Below are 15,149 nucleotides of genomic sequence, written 5' to 3'. Positions count from 1 at the left end.
GTACTCTTAAGTATAGATGGAATGACTTCAAAGTTACTCAAGAAATCAAAAGTGAGTCATCATCACCCCAAGTCTAGGTTTCGCCACAGCTTGGAACATATAATGGCCACCCGATTTTGGGTTTAAGTCATTCATGCTTATTTTACTTAATAAAATGTTTTTTTACTTTTTCACGTATTAATGAATGATGTGTTGACTAATTTATGGAATGCAACTTCCTTCATAATCTAACTTCTTTTCAGTTTATGTTTCATCTTCATTTTTTGCATACATAATGAAATTACATTCATACAAGCAATTCGTATAGAAGTTTGATTATTTTTTTTACTACATATTGGATAATGATCATTCGTGCCACATAGGAATGATATTTGCCTATAATGTTTTTAATTGATTTCCATACGTGTCAATTACAACAAACGATAAGAATGATATTCATCAAAAACTATTAGGGAGGAAAAATATATATATAGCGGTTTGATTAATTTACCCTCCTCAAATAATGTGAGTGCTTTTCACTCATTTATTTGACAAAAGGAATTGACAAAATGAGACGAAAATGACCAACTCAACAAGAAAAGGTTGAAATGAGGTTGTAAGTGCAAAGTTTGAAACGTTAGTATTATTTACTTAATGAGTGCAACTGATAACAACGTTTTGTGCTAACCACTCAAACAAGTTAACCACCAAATTATCAAAACAATAAAGTAATATTATACCACATATTTATGATGTCATTCTGATAATTATTTTTAAATTGTTTAATAATATTGTGTAGTTAAATGTAAAGTATGTTTTGGTCTTTCAAATTTTTATTTTGCTTTCTAATAAATATGCTTAGAATAATAAATACTTTTTGTTGATGCTCAAAACTAAATTAATTTTGCTCAACTTAATTGAGAATTAGAACGAGGTAATTAGCTGGAATAGAAAAGAGGCAATTTTATTTACTTTTGCTTTGAGAATGTGAAAGTACAAAAGTAGTAAGTATATGAAGTTGTGGTCCATCAAGGGGATCATTTGTCTCCATTTATAGTTGAATTTGGAAATGTTAGCCACCGCAGTCACGCAGTCTACAATATTTGGATCGCCACCCGACGTCAACCACAATGTTTTTGTTATTAGGTATGCCAAATTATTCAACTGAGAATGTTCCTTATTGGACAACGAGGTCGTCTACTTGCAACTCATCATGAGGTTTGAAATAATTGTAGTTATTCACATCATTGTTAATTCCGGATTGATTGGTCATGGCGTGCTTACTCCAGTCAAGCCACGTGCCCTCATGGGATTGATCAAAGCAGAGGTGATATGTCATTTTAGTCAAATCAGTAATCACGATGTCCTGAATCACGACGAAACTCACTGAGCTAATGAGTAACGAGGATTGAGCTATGCTTGGGGTGACATAGAGCTATAACTGTAGGTTTTGTTTAAGGACCTTCGTTAGGGAGAAATTTTTTCTTTAATCCTTAATTAAGAATCTGATATCAACACTTTCAATCACAATCAAACAACAATGTATAAAATATTTATTTAAAACATGGAGTGGAAGAGATTCGAAAATTAAAATTGTAAATCATAATAAATCATTTTCAAAGTTAAATGATTTCCATAAAATCAGTTATAATAACCATTTTTGAGATGTCCTAGCGATAGACTCGTTGAATCATTTTGATCGTTTATTTCTTGGGTGTTTTCTAGATAAATTCAGCGGCAAACTTGTTGACCTTAATTTTTGGAAGGGTAACGTGACCAACAGGTAAACACTCAACGTAGATGCTCCCCGCGCAGGACAACAAATCATTAGTCACTCATGGCTTTTTCCAATGGTGGTGTAGGCGATCACGAGCATTCTGATTGTCAAGTTGGATGGTGAAGAAAAAAAGAAGCAACATCACTTTCATAGTAAAGCAAAATGTATGTTTAAGCCCTATTCTTTTAATAAGAATGAATTTTTGAATAGTATGTTGAGAAATGTGTGGTTAAAAAATAAAGAAAAATTTTGGATTTATGTGTAATATTATTTCATCGAAAAATGAGTAATTAAAATGATGTCAAAATACTATTTAAAAATATATTTTTTTCAAAGAATGTGACCCAAATGGGGGCCAAGTGTATAAGATTGCATTACCTCTCAAATAAAAGTGTGAGTATTAATCAAAGAAGAGGTGGATTTTGGACAATTGGATGAAAGGACACATGGCTGCATCTGCTAGTCGAGGCGTCCCTTCCTAGGTGTCAAATAACCATTCTTTAGGTGAACGGACATTTAATACTCCCTAATGAATGAATTTAATGAGTTGACTTGTAGGCTACAAATATCACATCAGTCAATCGTAATGATCTTGGCTAGATATTTGCATAAAAGATCATGTACTTAATATGGGCAAGGTGACATGACATGATGTCGCTCCAGTAGTGACATTCCGTGTAGCGACCAAAAAAAAAAAAAATTGTGTTGTTTTAAAATAAAATTTTCTTGAAGGACTCGAAAATAATTGAGTTATATTTATTTTTTCGCTACCCTAAACTTAACTTTGATCATTTTGCAAATGAAAATGTTTAGATTTGTCGTTAAACTAAAAATCCAAAGGTTGAAGTGGCAAACTTCATAAATGATTTGTTTGCTTACGTGCACTTTTAGAAAACTATTTGGGTCGAATATTTAAATATTTTTGAAATTAATGAAAATATATCAATATTACACTCATTTCGTAGCTCATATTAAATAGAGTAATTTGGGTTCAAGAGAAAATGATTTTGAACTAGTTATATTCGAATAATTCTAATAAAAGGAAAACTATTACATTTCACTATTTTATTAATATAATTACATATAATATAAAATGATTTTTTTAGGAATATGTACGGTTACATGGAATTAGGCAAAGGTCATTCATTTTAATTGATTTAAAAATTCAATAATTATAACATTCACCTCAATTAACGTGAAGGCGCCTTTTAAAATTTATAACCGTAGCCATAATGTTTGCTTTAATTGATTAATTCAAAATCCTATTAATTTTCAATTGATGTGAATTTGTCCTTTTGAAAAGTAACCTACACATTTATAACTCCTCCGTTACACATAATTAGCATCCCATATACCATTTGCCTTTTCTTCCTTTTTGGTTACTGCAATCGCCATCACCTTATTGCATTTGAAAAACAACAATCACCTACAACCTCTATATCCACATTTTCTCAACTATTATACCTATATACATAAATCTATTTTTACCCTGTTTCCATATATTAAAGGGACCTTTAAATATGAGAATTTCTGAAGAAGAGGCTAAAGTACGCTGCATTTTATTTCTTGTTGGACACAAAATTATATTCAAACTCCAAATATTTGAGGTAGGGGTGTTCTCTGTACTTTTGTAAGTGGTATAAGAATTATTTGTTTTTATTTTTCATCAAACGTATTTTTGTGTCACTCATGAAGGAGGCACCATTTGGTGGCTCAAATAAGAGGAAAAGATAGAAGGTGACACATTATTGTGTTGCTTACGAAGGAAGCACCGTTTGGTGGTTCAAATAAGAGAAAGAGATTGATAGTGACACAAATGACCAAAGTTTGCATTCTGAAAACGTATATGTATTTTATCATTTATTCTAATGTCTTCCTACTGAGTATTACTTGTAGTACTCACCCCCCACTACAATCTCACAAGTTGATTCGAGGCATGGTGACGATTTAGCATAGTGGTAAGTGCTCGGTGATTTGAAATGCTTTCAACTTTCTAGTAAAATTTTCAATTCGTGTAAATCTCTTATGAATGACTAGAACGTCTATTTCATCTAGTTTATATACATTTCATCCCAACCATAATTTGGAAAATTTAGAATGACTATACAAGATCTTAGAATTCCATAATTTTCACATATGAATAAAATGATCAAGAAACATACCTTGATTCATAGAGATAATCGAGTGTTATAAATCTACAAAGCAAGATAAACAAGTAAAATAGAAAAATATTTCTCTCAACTTGACCCCTCTTTCTTGTGACTTTTCAATTAACTGAATCTATGGGTATCAGCCAACATATGTAGGGTAGAGAGAGGGCAGTTTTTCCCAAAGTAACTTCCAGTAACCACTCCCCATAAACGTGGTTAATTAGGAAAATAACTCCCCATAAATCTCACAAAACCGACGTGCCTATCTTTTATGAGCCAATAACCACCTCATCATTTTATTCATGTAAGATATTAAATTAACCATAATGCCAAGATCTTAGAATTCTGTAATTTTCATATATGAATAAAATGGTCAAGAAACATACTTTGATCTATAGAGATAATCGAGATATTTCAAATCTGCCAAACAAGATAAACAAGTAAAATAGAGAAAACGTTTCTTTCAACTTGACCCCTCTTTCTTGTGACTTTCCAATTGACTAAATCTATGGGTATGTAGCCAACATATGTAGGGTAGAGAGAGGACGGGTTTTCCCAAAAGTAACTTCCTGTAATAACTCCCCATAAAGGTGGTTAATTAAGAAAATAATTCCCCGTAAATCTCACAAAACCGACGTGCCTATATTTTATGAGCCAATAACTACCTTAACATTTAAAATTCAAATAAAGTTAGTTATTATTATTAATTTTTTTTTTTGGGTCATGTGGGACATTAATTCTTACATTCTCCCACTTGGCCCATATAACAACACTTTATTTGAATTGATAAGGTAACTATAATATATGCATAACATCAGCTCATTTGCACCTTTAGTAAGATTACATTAATCTTGTATATTTTCTATAGGGCCATTTCAACCATCAATATACATGGCATATTAAAAATTTCGTAAGGTGTCAAAATCTCTTTTAAACGATAAATTTTGAATTTGACGACACTTCTTAATAGTTCAGATTAAAGTTTTGGTCACTATAGTAACGTTGGCTCACTTCTCCAAAAATTTTCATAAGATGTCGAATTCAAATTTAAACCACAAATTTCCTATTTTGTTTAACTACCCTGGGTCATTTTGAATCACAATTACACTCACATGTAAGAACACAAAGGAAAGAAGACAAAATGAAACTGCCACCATATCTTGAAAAGTCACCTGATTCCATTTTTAAATGCTTTACCTCCCCACTTACTTTTGCAACCTCCTTTTTTTAATGCTTTACATTACAACTTCAATTGAGATTTAAGGGAAAAAACAGTCCCTCATGTTTAATAGTCATGTGTTTATTTTGAAAATCCAAAATTTCAATCCCTTAACCACATTATTTCTCCCCAACAATTATACTTCTACATAAAATTGTTTTGCCCCTTTTTCCATAGTCTAAGGCACTTTGAATCTGAAATTTTTCTAAAGAGGAGGCTAAGAGTATGCTGAATTTTTACATATTGAACAAAAATGGGTATTCAAACTTCAAGCATTAAGGTAGGGGCATTCTCGACACTTGTGTAAGTGGTTTAAGAATTATTTGTTTTCGTTTTGCATCAAACGTATTATTGTATCACTCATGAAGGAGGCACCGTTTGGTGGCTCAAATAAGAGAAAGAGATTGAAGGTGACAATATTATTATGTTACTCATGAATGAAGCACCATTTGGTGGTTCAAATAAGAGAAAGAAATTGACAGTGATACGAATAATCAAAGTTTGCATTTCTGAAAACATATACGTATTTTATCATTTACTCTAGTGTCTTCCTACTGAGTATTATTTGTAGTACTCACACCCACTATAATCTCGCAGGTTGATTTGAGGCACGGCGATGGTTTGGTATAGTCGCAAGTGCTTGGCAATCTGAAAAGCTTTCAACATTCTAGTAAAATTTTCAATTTATGAAAATGTATTATGAATAATTAGACGGTACTTTTTAAAAAAATTTAAACATCTATTTCATTCAGTTTTATATGCTATTCATGTCAACCATAATTTGGAAACGTTGGAATGACTATGACCGAAGTTTATTTACTGCTGATTATAATTTCAGATTATGTCTTCCATTTAAAAATGGTATAATTTGGGATACATTGCATATTTTAGAGTGAAATCAATGGGGTTTGAAAGTTCTATGAGTCTTCTAATAGTAGCCTTTGGAATTACCTTAAAATATTATTTAGAGAAAAAGTTATGCCCGTTTTGGTAAACTACATCGTTTCGAATCCGAGTTTGCTGTATAGCATATTCTAACAATATGTTAGTGTTCAAACATTATCATCAAGCCCCAAATTTTTTATATGTGATACATATATGAATGCTTTAGTCCCTGTAAAAATTTCATAATTTTTAATAGTCATTTGCTAGGCTAAATATATTTTTCTTCCGCTGTACAATGTGGTTACTGAATTGCCTCCAATTGTTTTCCAAAACTAAATTTCGCCATAATTACTTAAGTTTATATGAATAAATACCTACCATTATATTTTTATATGTTTCAAAATCCAAAAACTTTATAATTTATAAATTATTTTGGTTAAATAAAAAAGGTCGAACCAAAGAAAGATTGATTATTTTTAGCACTTCGAATTCCGAGAATTCGGGGCGTTACAACTTAGTCACAAGAAAGAGGGGTCAAGTCGAGAGAAACGTTTTCTCTATTTTACTTGTTTATCTTGTTTTACAGATTTGAAATATCTCGATTATCTCTATGGATCTAGGTATGTTTTTTGATCATTTTATTCATATGTGAAAATTATAGATAATACTGTCGACAATACCAAATCTTGAGATAAAATTTTGCAACCATAATGCATGAATTGTGGCCTCAAAACATGCCACAAATTTAGCTTTCATGATAGATGTTGCTATGATAGTCTGTTTGGCACTCTTCCATAATATTGCTCCTCTAGCTAACAGGGACATTAATTCTTACATTCTCCCACTTAGCCTATATGACAACGACACTTTATTTGAATTTTAAATGTTGAGGTAGTTATTAGCTCATAAAATATAGGCATGTCGGTTTTGTGAGCTTTATGGGGAGTTATTTTCCTAATTAACCACCTTTATGGGGAGTGGTTACTGGAAGTTACTTTTGGGAAAAATCGTCCTCTCTCTACCCTACATATGTTGACTACATACCATTAGATTTAGTCAATTGAAAAGTCACAAGAAAGAGGGGTCAAGTTGAGAGAAATGTTTTCTCTATTTTACTTGTTTATCATGTTTTGCAGATTTGAAATATCTCAATTATCTCTATGAATCAAGGTATGTTTCTTGATCATTTTGTTCATATGTGAAAATTTATTTATTGCTAAACTTAAAAGTCGGATTCTATCTTTCTAATTTAAAATGGTATAAATTGGGATACGGTGCATATTTTAGAGTGAAGTCAATGACGTTTGAAAGGTCTATTGAGTCTTCTAATATGAGCTTTTGGAATTACTTTAAAATATTATCTAGATATAGAGTTATTGCCGTTTTAGTAAACTGCGTTGTGTCGAATCCAAGTTTTCTGTCCAGCATATTCGAGCAATATTTTCGTGCTTCAAGCGTTGTCATCGAAACCCCAAATTTTTATATGAGGTACATATATAAATGCTTTATTCTCAGTAAAAAATTTCAAAATTTTAGATTGTTCAACCTGTATATGCTGGATTTCCTCCAATGCTTTCAAAAAATCAAATTCCGCCATAATTGCCTAAGTTTATATGAATAACTACCTCTCATTATATTTTTACATGTTTCAAAAAAAAAATAACAACTTTCTGATTTACAAAATACTTTGGTTAATATCAAAGGGGTCGAACCAAAGAAAGATCAATTATATTTTAACGCTTCGGATTCCAAGAATCCGGGGCGTTACAGTCCACCTTTTACTAGTTCAGCGCATGCTCTCGGAGGTGTATCACTTCGAGGCCTCTGCATGCCTCCAGATATGCGACTGGCCTACTTTGAGTCTTTGCCTTGACAGTTCGACGATGATGTGGCATGGACCTTGTTTATATTTTTACATGTTTCAAAAAAAAATAATAATAATAACAACTTTCTGATTTACAAAATATGGTTAATATCAAAGGGGTCGAACCAAAGAAAGATCAATTATATTTTAACGCTTCGGATTCCAAGAATCCGGGGCGTTACAGTCCACCTTTTACTAGTTCAGCGCATGCTCTCGGAGGTATATCACTTTGAGGCCTCTGCATGCCTCCAGATATACGACTGGCCTACTTTGAGTCTTTGCCTCGACAGTTCGACGATGATGTGGCATCGACCTTGTTGACCCACTTAATTGCTTGAAACATTGGCTACAATCTGGAGCCTTTTTGTAAGAGGCGCAACAAGACTCATCCAGCCAGCAGGCAACACCTCAATGGCACCTACCATTCCTTCGGCAGGTGTTGCTACTATGGCACGATATCTATATTAGACATTAGACAGTGAAAGAATTACGAGAATTGGCAGGTTAATGTGGATGCAATCTACCTAGAAAGTGGGACGTCATTCATTGTAGAATTATTTACCTAGGTGACGTCATTCGTTGTAGAATTATTTACCTAGGTGATGTTAGCTGTAAATTAATTGGCTGAATGCTCTCGAGATATCACTAACAAAAAATTAGTCGAGGAAGGTCATTTGCTTTTGTTAACTACTCTAATTGTTTTGCGCGGGTAGTCGCTAACAATTAAAAAAGGAGTCAGACGATTGTGTAAGGAACAGACCTCTTGAGACAAAGTCTCAAAAAGGGGTATTTTATTGGTGATGATTTACAATTGAAAATAAACATAATGCTTCCAAGGGGCGCAAGCACACGAGTATTAAAAGAAGTGTTTAAATTTAAGCTAAGAAATTAAAATTACATATTCTCTGTTTGAGAGTGATTGATTCGGGCTCCTCTATTTTATGTCTTCTCTTCTTTTTTATATTTCCTTGATGACTTCCTCGTGACAAACCGCTTGGAAACTGCTTGATTGTTTTATAACTACCCACTTTCTTTATGGTGGCTAACTTGTCGTGGAACTGCCGTCTCTAACTGCTGCCATTACTCTTTGTCGTTCAACCGCCTTCAACTGGGCTCTTTGAATCGTGGAATGTGATAAGATTACTTAATAAATGCTTTAATAACTACTATTCTGGACGATCATAATATTTTATGTTTGCTAAGATCCTGGGCGATTCGAAAGTTTGGGCGAGAACGGGGTCATCGCTCTGGGCGACCGTAAGGCACTCTATTCGCTCAGATTCTGGGCGTCTCACAAGTTTGGGCGATGATGTCACTGTATTTGTGGGCTTCCACTACATTTATCAATAATCCTGTTTGGACCTTTATCGTGGACTCTCCAATTGGGCTTCACTCTCTGGGCTATTTGATTTGGGTTACACTTTCAGTGTGTCAACAATTATCCCCCAATATGGCAGAATTAATACCAATTATTAATCTTTGTCATATTCACTTTGTATCCTCTAGCAACATTTGAAATTCTCAAGAATTTCAATCATTATTTCCTTCTATAGTCTGAAAAGGTGCAACGTTACAAACCCTTATAAACCTAAAAGACACGCCATTTCTTCGCACCATTAAACCTCGTCTCTATATTTCGTGCTTCCTCCACACTATTTTACTGTTCATCTTCTTGCTTTTCTGTTACGTTTCTCAGGCAAATCTTAACAAAACTGTACTTTGCACCTAATGGTGACTTCACAAACTCAATCTGATGATTCTTTTAGTTTTGAAGATTTCCAGAAAATCCTTACTAGGCCGTATGTAAATCCAAACTTTCTTGCACCAGCCAATGCTGACCTCAATGAATTCTATCTGGGTCCATCATTCAATAATACCGAAGCCGTTGGACAAGTGGCAGTGGGCCAACTGTTCCCTTGCACTCAAGACCCTCCGTTCCTGAACTCTCTACCATTAAGGCCGATTCGCGAAAAAGGTATCTGCACTTGGCCCAAAGCTGATGTTATTTTTGGTAGATGGCATGCGCGTCTTGTGAATCATGGCCCTACCAAGGTGATTTTTTATCGTGTTAGGATTTCGAACTTATTAGAAATCGATCTTCAACCCCCAATTTTCGACCCAGTGTTTTTTCTGATTGCTTTGAGTTTTTGGTCTTCTGAATATAATACCTTCGTTTTCCCTCTTGGTCCCATATCAATTACTTTAGGGGACATTGGAGCCCTAGTAAATCTTCCGCCTTTGAGCGATACCATCTTTCCTGGTATCTTGATTTCCAGTGTTAGCCCAAAATTTGACAAGAAACTTACTGAGTCCTATTCAAGCATGCAAGGCTTTTATAATCATTCAAGCGCTGAACCTTCCCACACTGAGCGTGTGGCCTTTCTTCAAATTTGGCTCTGTAAATATATTCTTTGCGTGCCAAGTATGAAACCTTCTATGACCTACTCACCCATAGCACATGAATTAGCACGTGGTAGGCTTTTGAACTTATGTTCCTTCCTTCTTTCCTTTTCCTGCTCACTTGACTCCAGATTATGTGCAACCTCCATCCACCTTGAACAGTGCGAGCGCCTCTCTGCTTGTTTGGGTTCAGTTTTTTATTAGGAGGGAATTGTTCCACAATATTTTAACGGGAACCAATGCCAAGGCTGGGGTTGAAATATATGCTCCCCAATTTTTTGCTCGTCAAATTGGTTTTGGCCAAACTTGGCCGTTCCTCCTTGCTACTCCAAAAATTTGACATATCGTTTTCACACTATTAATAAGGCAGAAGCACAAGCTGTAGATGCTCGCAACATTCTTTTGACGAGCAAACTTTCATTAGCTCCTTTCAATTCTAGCTGTGCCGTCCATCCTCTTTTTGAACAGCTCTGGCCATCAGTAAAATGCAGATTGTTTGCAACTGATGCCAATCGTGCCTTCCACTTACTGGATCAACCAGACACTTCCTCTACTTTTCCTATTTTGGTCACTCTGTGTCCATTAGGAATCCTCCCTCCCCTACTCGCGCTAAACGCCCTATTCGTCCATCTACTTCTCCACCTGCCAAGGCTACTGCAGCTAAAGGTGCCTTAAGCCGCAAACGGCCAGTTTCGGCATCTCCCATTTTGCAGGATGATGATGATGACGCTCCTCTCATCCTTAGGAGAAAGGTAATTGAATTTGTTTATTCACAAACATACTTTTCTATGTACTAATGGTTTACCTGAATTTCTCAGAAAAGTTCAGCCTTTCCTTCGAAGGCTTTGGTTTTGGCAACTCCTGCTTCACCATCTTCTGCTAAAGCTGCTTCATCCAAATCAGCTGATGAAGGGACTATGCTTAAAGAGAAACTCTTAGTCCCAGAATCTTCATCACAACTAGTAGAAGGGCCACTTTCTTCCCAGGGCGCCTACCCCCCAAATGTCGAACCAAAAGGTAATACATATTTTGATGTTTTACCTTTGCTTATGCTACTGGTTTCTGATTCGTTGCTTCTTGAATTATGCAGAGGCTCCCATGGGCCTACCCGTTGTAGCAAGGTCTTCTCGCCCAGATAAGGGGAAGTCTTCACAAGTGGTGGAGCCAATTTGTGATATGCCTGAACTTCCCAAGATTGCTGATAAGGTAACCTTTTGCCTCACTTTCATTTTTGCTTCGTTTATTGTAGTGAAAGCCCTCAATGTCGGCATTTTTCTTTGCAGGGTGCTGATGACATTGTGCGTTCTATCCAGGACTTGTTCACTTCCTAGGGATAAGTCAAGACGTCTCACCCTACTTCAACCAATCATCCTTCTGCTTCATCTTCTATTTTTTCAGAGGAAAATATGAAGTTTCTCAAGCAGTCGGTACTTGAGTATGTGTCTTTTATGGACATGGATATCGGCCAAGCTAGTGCTACTATATATAAGGAAGAGTTTGAGCTATTGAGTACGAAATTGGCGCAAGCACTTCCACTTTCGTCGCTCAATGTTTCTGCTAACCTTAAAGCGACATTGAAGGTTGTCCACTCTGACATCCTCTCCTTGCTAGCTAAGAATGTTGAACTAAAGGCCATGAGTACTCAATATCTTCGTATTGCATCTGAAAGAGAGTCTTTACTTCTAGAGATTAACAAAGTTGAGGATGAATTGAAAGAAATCTCTTCCGACGTTATGATCGAAGACTCTTTGATGGTAAGCTTGGCTACAAAGATGAAGGAGCTTCAAGCAAAGATGGACGACTGTAGGGCGATAATGGCTGCTAAAAAGCATAATACTTCCTAAGGAATTGAACGAACCAAGTCTTTGGTTAAACGGTATAAAAAGCTGGAGGTTGATGAAGATTTTGTAACTGAATTAAATGTCTCTTCTTCTCAACAGAGCAAAGATTGGGGAAGACTTAGGAAAAGAATACGTTCGGCCTGGGGTGAATTGTAATTAAGACATCCAATGCCTTAACTTTCCTTTTGTAATTTCGCACTAATTACCATTGCTAATTTTGAATATAACAGCAGCTATCGTCATTAATGAACGACTATTTTGTCTACTTGCATATTAATTGACATTGTCGTCAACCCCCAAGCATTTAATTACTTTATGCTAAGATTCATGTACATTCTTTCTTGGTATTCCCGTCTCTTTTCCTAAGACTTTGGGCCATTTGATTTCAGTTATTAGGCATGAATGTGGCCGTTCATATTCTGTCTTTTCACCTTCACGCCTCTATAAATGTGCGTGTATTTCGCACTTATCATTTTTATTTCCATTCTTTTCTTCAAAAACTAATTTCCTACCATCGTTTGACATCTCAACAATTGATCCAAAATTTTCGTCTTCCATAGAAATGGATCATTTGATCCGCCCATTTTGTTATCTGTCTTGATGTCACCTTTGGTATGGGAGATATAAGAAATATTATTTGACCAGCAAAGGTCTTCCCATCGTCTCCATGTTCTTTATAAGGAGTTTAATGATGGAAGGCGATTTTTTAGGATGCCTTTCAAGCCACTTTGCTTACTGAAAGTGCTTCTCAGTCTCCTTGTCCGTTATTACAGCAATGCGATTAGGCAGGTGATTTGAGGGTGCTCTTCTTCCTTTTGCTTTTTGAGAGTGCTTCTCAGCCTCTTTGCCTGCCCTTGTAGCAGTGCGATCAGGACGAGGCCGGTTCACCCTCTTACTTGGCGATCAATCGAGAAATTAGTTTGCTCTCAATTGTAGCTCATAGAGTATTTAGTATTTTGTATCTCACAATTTGTAATGAATATTTGACAACAAAGGAATTTATTTGAACGTACTTGTCTTATTTATGTACGATCGTTCAATGCAATTATGTTGATTACGCTTTTATTTGTTCACTTTCCCATAAGGAAGGAACATACTTTTTTTAAATATTTGCCATTAATGAACCTCATGTGCTTGGTACTATCTAAATCTTCTAAATGATAGGCTCCATTAGGCAACAACTGTTAGAGTTTTATCATGATCTATCATGTGAATAAACAACAACATATAGATCAAATACGAAAACTGAAGATCATAAACTAACCTCCAGCCATTGTCGTTTGAACTGCAGAATTTCGAATTTTGTTTGGTGCTTCCAAGCCTTCAAGACCTCTCTGCGATGGTGTACTTCCATGAAAGTCTCGGCTTGGGGACCAATACCACTTTATTCCCTTTATATACTTCTTCCCATCAAAGAAGTTACGAAACGTGAACGGTTACCACAAAGTAGGGAAGATAGATAGTTATGAGAATGTGAATAACTTCCAACAAAAGAGGAAGATGATTGGACCATTTAAAAATACCAAAGGTTTACATTCTCCCACTTGGTCCATATATTTCACTCGATATGATATCGAAAACCCATCAACCATACACCATTTCGTGAATCAATGCAACCAGCGAAGTCTAAATCGGAGTAGCCAATCACCTCCAGATTATCAGTCCGTCTATACATAAGCATGTAGTCCTTTGTCCCTTGAAGATCTCTTATAACACACATAAGGACAAATGGTCAATTAATGAACTGTTGACCATGTGTGTTCAAGAGGAGGGAAGGTTAGCAATGGAAGAGGGTGAGAAGGTGAACTTGATAGTTCCTGGAAAGAAAAAGGATCAAGCCAAACAAAAGGGAAAGGGCAAGATTCCTCCCCAGTCAGACATCAAGAAGGAGTTAAAGTGCTTCTTTTGCAAAAAGAAGGGGCACATAAAGAAAAATTGCTCCAAGTTCAAAAACTGGCTTGACAAGAAAGTTACTCAACTTTCACTTGTTTGCTATGAATCCAATATGATAGATGTTAATCATAACACTGGGTGGATTGACTCTGGTTCTTCAATCCATGTGACCAATTCCTTGCAGGAATTACACGACCTGCGGAAGCCAGTGGGAAGTGAGCAGAGCATCTATTCTGGAAATAAGATGCCCTCACATGTGGAAGCTGTTGGAACGTGCAAGTTAATTTTAAGTAGTGGTTTCATTTTGTCTTTAGAAAGAACCTTTTATGTTCCTGGTTTTTCTAGAAATTTGATTTCAGTTTCCAGACTTGTATCAGTTGGATATTCGTTTAATTTTTTAGATTCTGGTTTTAATTTATCTAACAAATCTGAAATTATTGGTTATGGTACTTTGTCTGATAATCTTTTCCATCTTAATTTACAAAATGACAAGAACTATGCTACTATACACGTTCATAGAAATGTTGGTATTAAACGATGTATTATAAATGAGGAATCCTCTATGTTGTGGCACCGGAGATTGGGACACATCTCCATTGAGAGAATTAAAAGATTGGTAAATGAAGGGGTACTTAGTACTTTGGATTTTGCTGATTTTGAGACTTGTGTAAATTGCATAAAGGGTAAGCAAACTAACAAGTCTAAAAAATGGTGCAAAGAGGAGCACAAACCTATTGGAAATCATACATACAGATATTTGCTGTCCAGACATGGACACAAATGGTCCGAAATATTTCATCACCTTCATAGACGATTATTCACGATATATGTATCTCTATTTACTTCGTTCCAAGGACGAAGCTTTGGATGCCTTTAAAGTTTTTAAGGCTGAAGTAGAGAATCAATGTGGAAAGCAAATTAAGATCGTGAGATCAGATAGAGGTGGAGAGTACTATGGTAGATACACAGAGAGTGGACAAGCGCCTGGTCCATTTACAAAGTTTCTTCAAGAACATGGGATTATTGCCCAGTACACTATGCCTGGTTCTCCAGATCAGAATGGTGTGGCGGAAAGAAGAAATCGAACTTTAATGGACATGGTAAGAAGTATGCAGAGTAACTCGAAACTCCCTGAATCTTT

Source organism: Olea europaea, chromosome 1 (genome assembly GCF_002742605.1).
Source record: "Olea europaea var. sylvestris chromosome 1, O_europaea_v1, whole genome shotgun sequence".
NCBI classification, from domain to species: domain Eukaryota; kingdom Viridiplantae; phylum Streptophyta; class Magnoliopsida; order Lamiales; family Oleaceae; genus Olea; species Olea europaea.
The sequence above is the reverse complement of the archived record's forward strand: the minus strand, read 5'-3'. Positions refer to the sequence as shown.